The following is a 12818-nucleotide window of genomic DNA, read 5'->3' as shown; positions in this document are numbered from 1 at the left end:
AGAGGATGGCTTGGCCTTGGATTCTCGCTTGCTTGGCATATCAACTTTCATCAGTTTCCTATGCTTGGAAGGAGGTGGGTTAGCATGTTCCTCCTCTTCCTATTCACTGTTTGGATACTCAAGTGTTGATGGTTGCACATCAACTATGACAAACCTGGTCCTTTGCATCTTTTGACCTGACTTCTTGGCTAAGACTTTTGTTCTTCTAGCACCACTACGTTGCTCTGAAGATAGATACAACCCTCTCTTGGTTGCAACTGACTCTAGAATCTTCTTGGCAGTTGCCGCTCTTTCTGCTTGTGAGAAGTGCTCTCCTGTGGGACAAATCTAAATCTTCCTCATCAAAGTTGAACTTCTTCCTTGACCTAGTTACTGCCTTCGGCAGGTCATGTGAGCTGGGGGTGTCTGGGTCTGACTCACTCCTCGCAGCACTAGTGTGTGAATCAACTTCAACACTATGTTCTCTGGATGCATTTTGTCTGTCCTCAGATCCCGACATACTGTCAAGCTGACCCTCTGAATAGATATAGAAGAGTTGGACATATAAGCATCACAAAACACAACTAATTTTCCAAAATGTAAACACAAAATTTTAGTCTTAGAATTCAGCTATGTGAGTTTTAGTTCCACCGAGATTTTATTTTTGAAGCCACCGAGACAGACTTTCTCCTTAACAGATACTTGGCCACCATTTTTGGAGTCATCGAAAATGATAACTCGGTCTCTCCGACATAGTTCTCGGAGCCCAAAAACCAGAATCGGTGGTACCGATTCTTTTGGACTCGGTGCTACCGATACGTATATAACGTAAACCTAAACCTAATTTTTTTTCGTTCGGCTAATATTATTGAGTTTTCTGGTGGATGGGAATATTTCAATCCGTGGCATGAAGATGAACATGTCCTAATGCGCAACAATTAGTCCTTGGAGCGCAAAAGGGGTTGAGTTCTTACCCTAGTTCGACGAAGAACTCTCTATGACGCTGATGGTGGGGAAGATTGCCATCGACGGCGGAGACTCCGGTGGTGAGGGCGCACGGGAGGCAAGTATGATGTCCTTGGACATCTAGCATGATAGCAGTGGGGTGCGGGAGACCAAGTGTTTGAAGAAATTTTCAATCTTGGGTCCGCGGGTAGATATACCCACCTCTTATCTGTAGCACCGAGTTTCTTCACTGTCAGAGGACAATGAAACTGAATGAAGCCAAGATTTTGAAATTGGTGTTACCGAGGAGGAAAACCAGATCAACCCTAATGCTTTGATGAAACCGAGTTTGAGGAGTTGGTTACATCGAGTTGAACATGGGAGGTTTTGGTAGTGAGCTGATACATCTCCAATGCATCTATAATTTTTGATTGTTCCATGCTGTTATATTATCATTCTTGGATGTCTTATAATCATTTATAGCAACTTTATATCATTTTTTGGGACTAACCTATTGACATAGTGCCCAGTGCCAGTTGCTGTTTTTTGCTTCTTTTTTCCTTTACAGGAAATCAATAGCAGATGAAGTACAAATGCCACGGAACTTTTTGGAGATTTTTTGGGACCAAAAGGAAACTTGAGAACCAAGCAAGCTCACCATAGGAGGCCTAGGTGTCCCACTAGGCCCCAGGGCGCGCACTGGTGGGTAGTGAGGGCCTCAAGAACCTCCTCCATCGCCTCTGACCTCTATAAATACCCCAATATTCCAGAAACCCTAGGGAGTCGACAAAAAATTGTTTGAGCTGCCCCAAGTTTGAGAAGCCACAAGATTCAATCTAGAGCCTATGCCGACACCTTGTTGGAGGGGAACACGGTCACGCAGGGGTTCATCATCCTCATTGGTGCTCCTCCGATGATGCGTGAGTAGTTCATATCAGACCTATAGGACCATAGGCAATAGTGATGTCAGCCGAGCTTCCCTTGCAGCGGCGCCAAGAATAGTTGTGTTGACGGCAGCAGGAATCCTTCTGCTGCGGCTACTCCTTAAGGGACTTCATAGGCAAATATGCAAAGGATTTCCCCCGTGGCCTTGGAGCCTTGCGTTGGTGTTCCCTCGAAGCGGAAAGGGTGATGTAGCACAGCGGTGGTAAGTATTTCCCTCAGTTTGACAACCAAGGTATCAATCCAGTGGAAGAGTATCACAAGATCATGCACAAACACAAAAGCTTGCTCCCAATGCTATGAAGGAGTTGTCAATCCCTTATAGATTGTTCATCAAGTGAGAACTGAAAGCAACAAAGTAACAAAGCAAAGTAAAAGCGGAGGTGTAAACGATGGATGTGAATAGACCCGGGGGCCGTAGTGTTTACTAGTGGCTTCTCTCTTAAAAGCAAGTAGACGGTGGGTGAACAAATTACTGTCGAGCAATTGATAGAACCGCGCAAAGTCGTGACGATATCTATGGCAATGATTATATCTATAGGCATCACGTCCAAAACCAGTAGACCGATACTTTCTGCATCTACTACTATTACTCCACACGTCGACCGCTATCCAGCATGCATCTAGTGTATTAAGTCCAAAAGAACAGAGTAACGCCTTAAGAAAGATGACATGATGTAGACGGACAATCTCATATCAACGAAAAAGCCCATCTTGTTACCCTTGATGGCAACTATTTAATGTGTGCCTTGCTGCCCCTACTGTTACTGGGAAAGGTCACCACATGGTAGAACCCAAAACCAAGCACTTCTCCCATTGCAAGAATCATAGATCTAGTTGGCCAAACAAAATCCAAGACTCGGAGAGACTTACAAGGATATCAAATCATGCATATAAGAAATCAGCAAAGACTCAAATATATATCATAGATAATCTGATCACAAATCCACAATTCATCGGATCTCGACAAACACACCGCCAAAGAAGATTACATCGGATAGATCTCCATGAAGATCATGGAGAACTTTGTATTGAAGATCCAAGAGAGAGAAGAAGCCATCTAGCTACTAACTACGAACATGTAGGTCTGAAGTGAACTACTCACGAGTCATTGGAGGGGCGATGATGATGATGAAGAAGCCCTCCAACTCCAAAGTCCCCTCCGGCAGGGTGCCGGGAAGGGTCTCCATATGAGATCTCGCGGAAACGGAAGCTTGCGGCGGCGGAAAAGTATTTTCGAGGCTCCCCTGATTTTTTGCTGTATTTTAGGGAATATATAGGCCAAGGATCTAGGTCAGGGGCGGCCAGGGAGGCCACAAGCCCTGACACCGCCACCTCCCCCTGGTGGCGGAGTGGGAGCTTGTGGGATCCATGAAGCCCACCTAGCTTGGCCGAGAGGCCCCCTGATCTTCTTCCTTTCAGGAAAAAATCATTTCGGGGATTTTTTTCCCTTTGGACTCCGTTCCAAAATCAGATCTCAAAAGAGCCAAAAACACAGAAAAAACAGGAACTGACACTTGGCACTGAATTAATAAGTTAGTCCCAAAAAAGATATAAAAGGTACATAAAACATCCAAAGATGACAAGATAACAACGTGAAACCATAAAAAATTATAGATACGTTTGAGACGTATCAAGTAGCTAGATGTCTTTGTCTCTCATTTTGATTCTCAATACAATGGTCTCTTGGAGATCTATTTGATGTAACTCTTTCTTTTGCGGTGTGTTTGCTGGGATCCGATGTAGTGTGAGTTTATGATCAGATCTATGAAATTATATCCATGCATGATCATTATAGCCTCATACTTCTTCTTCGATATTTGGGTTTTGTTTGGCCAACTTGGTCTTTTTACCTTGCAATGGGAAGAGGTGCTTTGTGATGGGTTCGATCTTGCGGTGCTCAATCTCAGTGATAGAAAGAGACATGACACGCATGTATCGTTTTTATTAAGGATAAAACAATGGGGTCTATTCCTACATGAATAGATCTTGTCTACATCATATCATCGTTCTTAAAGCACTACTCCGTTTCTCCATGAACTTAATACACTAGATGCATGCTGGATAGCTATCGATGTGTGGAGTAATAGTAGTAGATGCAGACATGAGTCGGTCTAATTGTCTTGGAGGTGATGCCTATATACATGATCATTATCTTAGACATCGTCATAATTATTCGCTCTTCTATCAATTGTCCAACAGTAATTTGTTTACCCACCGTTTGTTATTTTCTCGAGAGAAGACACTAGTGAAACCTACAGCCTCGGGTCTATTTTATATCATCTATTTGCAAGATCTATTTTTCTATTTGCTTTTCCAATTCATATGTTTTTTATTTTCTGATCTATATTATCAGAAACCCAAAAATACCTTGTTGCATTTTATTTACCATTACTTTATTTGCATCTATCAATCTATCTCTTTACATTTTATTTTACCCATGAGGGATTGACAACCCCTACATGCGTTGGGTTGCGAGGATTTGTTATTTGTGTTCAAGTACTGCTTACATAGTCTTGTGGATCTTCCTACTAGATTGATACCTTGGTTTCATAACAGAGGGAAATACTTGTCGTCGTTGTACTACATCACGCTTTAAGCTTGAATGGAAACCAACGTAATCAGCGAGGAGTCAAGATTTCTAGCACCGTTGTCGGGGAAGATCAAGTCAAGATCTATCAGGTTCCCACACATAAACTCTTATATCCTTGCAATTACATTATTTGCCATTTGCCTCTCATTTTCCTCTGCCCTACTTAACAAAAAAATTCCGTTTTATTTGCCTTCTTTCCGTTTGCCGTTTTCTTGCCGGATCTCTTGTTTGCTTGTGTTCTTGTTTGCGTAGTCATGATGACTCAAGGAAACACTAAGTTGTGTGATTTTTCCAATACCAATAATAATGATTTTATTAGCACTACGATTGCTCCTCCCTTCACTAGTGCGGAGTCTTATGATATTAATGCCGCTTTGTTGAATCTTGTTATGAAGGAGCATTTTTTCGATAATCCAAATGAGGACGCCGCGTCCCATTTATACACTTTTTTAGAATTGTGTGATATGCAAAAAATAAAGATGTCGACAATGATATTGTTAAGTTTAAATTATTTCCGTTCTCTTTGCATGATCGTGCTAAAATTTGGTTTTCTTCTTTGCCACGTAGTAGTATCAATTCTTGGAACAAGTGCAAAGATGCTTTTATCACGATGTATTTTCCTCCCATGAAAATTATTTCTCTTAGGAACCAGATTATGATTTTTAAACAAGTTGAGCATGAGCATGTTGCCCAATCTTGGGAAAGGATGAAATTGATGATAAGAAATTTCCCAAGTCATGCTTTGAATTTGTGGATGATCGTACAATTTTTTATGCGGGATTGAATTTTGTTTATAGAAATCTTTTAGATTCTGCCCCGGGTGGTACTTTTATGGAAATTACTTTGGGTGATGGTATTAAATTGCGTTATAATATTATGGCTAATTATTCACAATGGCATACTGAAACAACTCCTACTAGTAAAAAAGTTAATTCTATTGAAAAATTGATGCTTTGAGTGATAAAGTTGACGCTCTTATGAAATTGGTTGCTAGTAAACATGCTCCTATTTATCCTAAAGATGTGCTTTTGTCTACTTTGATTGAGAAAAATAATTATCCCATAGATGTGAATTTTGTCTCGCGAAACAACTTTAATAACAATGCTTATAGGTGCAATTTTAATCCTAGGCCATATCGTGAAGTTCTTCAAATAATTATGGTAATTCATATGGTGATTATCATAATAATAATTCTAGGATTCCCTATGATATTTAGAATAATTTTAAGGAATTTATCAATGCGCAAAAAGCTTTCAATACTACGATAGAGAAAAGTTGAATAAGATTGATGATATGTCTAGAAGCATTGATAAAATTTTGCATGATGTAGAAAATCTCAAGAATAATTTTTTCCCTAAGGTTGATATTAATGAATCAATTAAAAGCTTATATGTTTTCATAGATGGAAGTAAGAAAAGAACCGCTATGCTTAGAGCTAAAAGAGAATTTTTAGAAAGAGCGTTTCCCGATTGCTTTCGTAAAAATGATGAAGAAATTAAAATGATTGCTGTTTCTTCTATTGATTCCTTGTTTAGAAATGTTAAAATTAATGATGAGGGAACTGAAGCAGAGTCAACTTTAGCTAGAAGGTGTTCCCATGATTTGGAGGGTGAAAATATTTTTGAAAAATTTGATAAAAGTGGGATTGAAGAGGTCAAAACTTTAGCTAGTAATGAACCCAATATTAAGGATTACAAAAACTTTAATTTTGATAGTTTCTCTTTGATTGAGTTTATTTCTATGTTGAAATATATGATAAATTCACCCAATGCCTATGAACAAAACAAAGCTTTCACTAAACATACTTCGGAAGCGGTAATAAAATCCTTGGAAGGCAAGTTAGAACTATATATTTCAATTCCTAGAAAATTATATGATGGATGGGAACCCACCATTAAGATCAATATTAAATTGTTTTAGTGTTATTCTTTATGTGGTTTGGGTGTTACTGTTTCTGCAATTCCGAAATCTCTTTGTGATTTTCTTGGTTTTACCAATATTGAAGAATGTTCTCTCAATTTTCACTTGGCGGATTCTACTATCAAAAAGCCTATGGGAAGAATCAATGATGTTCTTATTATTACAAATAGAAATTATGTGCCCATAGATTTTATTGTTCTTGATATTGATTGCAATCGTCTTGTCCGATAATTCTTGGTAGACCGTTTTTGCATACTATAGGGGCCGGGACTGACATGAAAGAAGGGAGTATTAAATTTCAGTTTCCACTAAGAAAGGGCATGGGACACTTCCCTAGAACAAAGATTAAATTACCATATGACTCAACTATGATGGCAACCTATGGATCAATCACTAAGGATGACAACACTTGAAGCTATGCTTTATGCCTAGCTAGTGGCGTAAAATGATAACACTTGTTGGGAGGCAACCCAATGAATAAAATTTATTTTTCACGTTTTCTTTATGTTCTTGAGTGTTTGCACAATTATGATACTTTTATGATTTCATTTTCAATTTTTAATTAATGTTTGTGCCAAATAAAGCCTTTATGATCATGTTGGGTGATAGTTGCTTTGATCTTGTTGGAAAACAGAAACTTTTGCGTCGAGTAGAAGAATTTTAAAAAACACAGAAGCGAAGAAAGTGTTTGAATGTTTTAGAAACTATTGATATAAAAATTTCCTACGTTTTCCTATTTGTTTAGGATTTTTAGAGTTACAGAAGTATGAGTAAAATTCGAGTCTTTATAGACTGTTCTCTTTTTGACAAATTTTGTTTTCTCCGGATTGTGTTCTTATTATGATGAATCTATGGATTGTATCGGGGGGTATAAGACATGGTAAAGTTACAATACAGTAGGTATAATGAAAAAACAAAATTGGAATGGGTGTTCAACAATACTTAAAGTAAATATTGATTTTCTTTTACTAATGGATCTCACGAAGGTTTTGTTGAGTTTTGTGTGATTGAAGTTTTCAAGTTTTGGGTGAGATCATGATGGATGAAGGAATAAGGAGTGATAAAATTCTAAGCTTGCGGATGATGCATGGCACCCCAAGGTAACATCAAAAGAGTACCAAACAACCAAGCTTGGGGATGCCCCAGAAGGCATCCCCTCTTTCTTCTAACAACCATCAGTAATTTTCCTTGGAGGTATATTTTTATTCGTCACATATCATGAGTTTTGCTTGGAGTGTCTATATGAGTATTCGCTTGCTTTGCTTGTTAGTTTGTAATAATAAACCTTGCTGGACACACCAATTTGAGAGAGCCAAATTATGCTATGATATGTTAGAATCACTCTTTATGCTTCACTTAGTTTTTTAGAGCCATTGAATTGCTCTAGTGCTTCACTTATATCTTCTTGAGCATGGTGGTGCTGTTATTTTGAAGAAATTTTCTCTCATGCTTCACTTAGATTATTTTGAGAGTTAGTAGAAATTTTGAAGAAATCCTCTCTTGCTTCACTTATATTATTTTGAGAGTTGAAATTTTTTAAGAAACTTGTGCTCTCGTTTTCACTTATATTTGTTCGAGAGCTTGTTATTTGCAATGGCAATTTGCTTTTAATGAAATTACTCCCAAAGTGATATATATCCAGGGGAGATATAATAAATTTTTTCATGAAGATCATGGGATGTTAAACTTGATTCTTTGCAATAGTTTTGCGATATGAAGATAGTGATATGTGAGTTATGTTGATGAGTAATTATGCTTTAGTAAGAATATTGGTGTTAAGATTTGTGATTCCTTATGCATGCACATGAAGTCAATAATTATGCTATGAAATTACATCCTACTTGTGGTGCATTATTTGGTGTTAGTATTGTTTAATGTTCGCTTATGTTGGTTTTCGTTCCTTGGTTGGGCGCTTCTCAATCTATTTGCTAGCCTTCACTTGTACTAAGTGGGAATACTGCTTGTGCATCCAAATCCTAAACCCAACATTGTGCCAAATTAGTCCACCATACCCACCTATATGCGACATTTCAGTGCCGTTCTAAGTAAATTTGCAAGTGCCAACTCTAATGCTAAAAATAAACTTCTATTTCGTTTGCCCGTACCACTCATGAAGCGGTGAAGGGTGGCCGGTATCTTCCATGTTAAATAGGTTATTCTGAAGATGAGTGTTTATTCACTTTTCATTGCATGAGAGTATGGCGGTAATAGGGATGCCCAGTCCCTAAATGCAAAGAATATTTATTTTATGTTGTCAACTAATAAATTCCTTCGAAAGTGTTGGTACAGACGGTACTCATGGATGCGGCTAACCATGGAGTATGAAAGAATGGTGGAAAAAGGAAATAAACTTTATTTTCAGTTTGGGAACCTCCTATGATTTGTTTAGGATGGAAGATATTGGGAACTCTTAGTCGTTTTCGTTGACACCAAAAGCATACCACCCAAAATATTTTATCTCTATTTTTTCTCTTTGAGCTCTTGCACCGCTACAAATCTTTGCTTCCCTCTAAGAAGGGCCTATCTATCTACTTTATTCAATTTTTATTTTGAATTTGAGTCTCCATCTTCTCTTATAGCAGCAACCGAGGAACAATGTTATCATACTTGAGCATTGGATCCAACTAATATTTGGGTGTGTTTCATGAATGGATCAATGATGGGATAGGTATAGCGTTCTTTAGCGTTTATATTTGGAAATACTTGGTTTCTTGTTGATATGATTGAGTATTGAAGTTTTCACGTCAAATTTTAGACTATTGCTTTTGAACATCTACAAGTCAATATGTCCATGATAAAAAGAAAAGAATATGATGAACATGTTAGGAAGCATTCCACATAAAAAGTTCTGTTTTTATCATTTACCTACTCGAGGACGAGCAAGATTTAAGCTTGGGGATGCTGATACGTCTCCAATGTATCTATAATTTTTGATTGTCCATGCTATTATATTACCATTCTTGGATGTTTTATAACCATTTTATAGCAACTTCATATCATTTTTTGGGGCTAAGACATAGTGCGAGTGCTAGTTGCTGTTTCTTTGCTTGTTTTTCCTTCATAGAAATTCAATATCTAATGAAGTCCAAATCCCATGAAACTTTTTGGAGATTTATTTTGGACCAACAGGAAACTTTAGAACAAAGGAAGCTCACGAGGGGAGGCCCATGCAATCCACCAGGAACGAGGGCGCGCCCTGGTCCCCTGGTGGGTAGTGAGGGCCTTGGGCACCTCCTACACCTTCTATGAGCTCTATAAATACCCCAATATTCCAGAAACCCTGGGGAGTCGACGAAAAATTGTTTCAACCGACGCGAGTTTGAGAAGCCACCAGATCCAATGTAGAGCTTGTTCCGGCATCCCGTCGGAGGGGAACACAGTCACGAAGGGGTTCATCATCCTCATTGGTGCTCCCTCGATGATGTCTTAGTAGTTCATATCAGACCTACTGGACCATAGGCATGCAATAGCTAGATAGATTTTTTATCATTTGGCTTCTCAATACAATGGTCTCTTGGAGATCTATTTGATGTAACTCTTTCTTTTGCGGTGTGTTTGTTGGGATCTTATGAACTATGAGTTTATGACTAGATCTATGAAATTACATCCATGCTTCATTATAATAGTCTTTTATTTCTTCTTTGATATTTGAGTTTTGTTTGCCAACTTGATCTTTTTTATCTTGCAACGGAAAGAGGTGCTTTGTGATGGGTTCGATCTTGTGGTGCTCAATCTCAGTGACAGAAAGAGATATGACACACATGTATCGTTGCTATTAAGGATAAAATGATGTGGTCTATTCCTACATGAATACATGTTGTATACATCATGTCATCATTCTTAAAGCATTACTCCGTTTCTCCATGAACTCAATACACTAGATGCATGCTGGATAGCGGTGGATGTGTGGAGTAATAGTAGTAGATGTAGACACGAGTCGATCTACTTGTCTTGGACATGATGTCTACATGCATGATAATTGTCTTGGATATCTTCATAATTATTCTCTCTTCTATTAATTTCCCAACAGTAATTTGTCTACCCACCGTTTGCTAGTTCTCAAGAGAAGCCACTAGTGAAACCTACGACCCCCGGGTCTATTTCACATCATCTATTTGCAAGATTTATTTTGCTATTCGCGTTTCCAATTTATTTGCTCTTTTATTTTTAGATATATATTATCAAAAACCCAAAACTATTTTGCTGCATTTTATTTACCATTACTTTATTTGCATCTATCAATCTATCTATTTACCATTTTATTTTACCCACGAGGGATTGGCAACCCCTACACGCATTGCCTTGCGAGGATTTGTTATTTGTGTGCAGGTACTGCTTACATAGTCTTGTGTATCTTCCTACTGGATTGATACCTTGGTTTCATAACCGAGCGAAATACTTGCCATCGCTGTGCTACATCACCCTTTAAACTTGGAGGGAAACCAACGCAATTAGCGAGGAGTCATCTGTAACCCGCCTATATCTTTGACATATAATTCTTGCAGAATTCTCCTCCTACATTTGGCGACTCAGTAATGTCGACACTTCCGCCAATGTTTCGTGTCCCTGGGTAAGTCCTTTGATAATTTTATTTTGAATCCGAGGGTGATAATTTTCAGTCCTTTAATGCGCTTCTCCCCTCTTTTAGGGCACAAGCAAAGAAGAGGAAGACGAGCGGGTCAACTCCTATCATAGCCCATCAAAGAATCAGCGCCAATCCAAGATAACCCGGATCAAGACGAGCCTGAGGATCAAATGGATCCTCCTAGCTCGCGCAAGGAAACAATGGATGCCCCTAAGCCGCCAAGTCCTTTGACAATAGCAGAAGACCCCGATGCTGTAATTATCACTGGTACCAGCTTCTCTAAACCGGCCACAACGGTTTTTTCAAAACATGTGCCATCAACCTCTCAAACCATTCCTAAGTCTCGACTCTCCAAGGCTAAGCTTTCTGAATATGAACATCTGGAATTCAAAGAACTCTGCTCTGGTTTTGCAAGTCGCCTGGAGGCGAGTTATGAGATGGAGAAAAGCCTGCTCCGGATGCTAAAAAATAAACATGAGGTAAGCTTTGTAATATTTTATATTATATTTTATATTATATCATCCCCATTAACCCCCAAGGGCCGGGTCATCAATAAAAAGATGAGTCGGGACTTGACTATTTAGAAAAAACTTTCGACCAGTAACCCCCAAGGCCCAGGTCATCAGTAAAAAGATGAGTCGGGTCTTGACAACTTAGAAAATCTTTCGACCAGTAACCCCCAAGGGCCGGGTCATCAGTAAAAAGATGAGCCGGGTCTTGTCAACTTAGAAAAACTTTTGACCAGTAACCCCCAAGGGCCGGGTCATCAGTAAAAAGATGAGCCGGGTCTTGATAACTTAGAAAAACTTTCAACCAGTAACCCCCAAGGGCCGGGTCATCAGTAAAAAGATGGGCCGGGTCTTGATATTGTATAATTTTGTCTGAAAAAATTATACATTAGCCCCCAAGTGTCAGGGATATTGCTTGCAATAGTTCTGAGACTTGCCCTTTATCATGTATTTCCACAGGAAACTCTTATTCAGACTGAATCAACACTTGGCGACTTGAAGAAAAACTTATCTGATCAGCAAGATGCCCGAACCAAATCGGAGGAAAAGTATCAGCTGGTCTTGGCTGAGATGGAAAAGCTAAAGGCCGATTTAAAAAGGGCTCAAGCTGACCAAGATGCTGCGACAAAACGAGCATAGAAAGCTGAAGCCAAGCTGGCTACTGTGCAACAAGAACTGTCCGGCTTGAAGCGTCATATCTCAAACATGGCGCAAGCCGTCTTTGGTAAAATACTCAAACCTTTGATCTTTTTTAAACCAATAACTCTTATCCTGAGTCGCTGGTTATCATTACCCCTTGCACAGGTCCGAGAGCCGCCAACCTTCAGGATGATTGCATGCTGATGTTGAAGGCGATTTACACGCTGACAGAGCAGCTGTATACCGGCAGTGTACTAACTGTTAAAGCAGTGATGGGCGCCAAGGAGCCTATAACTTCCATAAAGAAGATGCTTGGCTACCTATCCTCGCTTCCTCCCCAGATTGGCGAGTTGACTCGGTCAGCCGCCCGGAAGGGAGTGCTGACTACCTTAAGTCGCTACTTGGCGTATGCTCCAGAGATCAACCCAGAAGAAGTAGCGGCAGGCTTTCCTCAACTCAAAGATGACGGGTCAGAATTCGTCGAAGAGGACTATCAGCGTGTCGTCAAGGACTCCCGGCTGGCGGCGACTCAACTTGCTGCAAGTCTGGACTTATCAAAGTATCAGGCTGCTTATGACAACAAGAACAAGAAGGTCAACCCGCCAACCTTTGTGACGACCAGCTTAACTCCACGGCGACCCAATAACCCTTTTGACTTGGACGCAGATCTTGCATCAATCCTGACCGATGAAGATGACTTCGCAGC

This window comes from Hordeum vulgare, chromosome 7H, assembly GCF_904849725.1.
Source record: "Hordeum vulgare subsp. vulgare chromosome 7H, MorexV3_pseudomolecules_assembly, whole genome shotgun sequence".
Lineage (NCBI taxonomy): Eukaryota > Viridiplantae > Streptophyta > Magnoliopsida > Poales > Poaceae > Hordeum > Hordeum vulgare.
Note: the sequence above shows the minus strand (reverse complement) of the source record.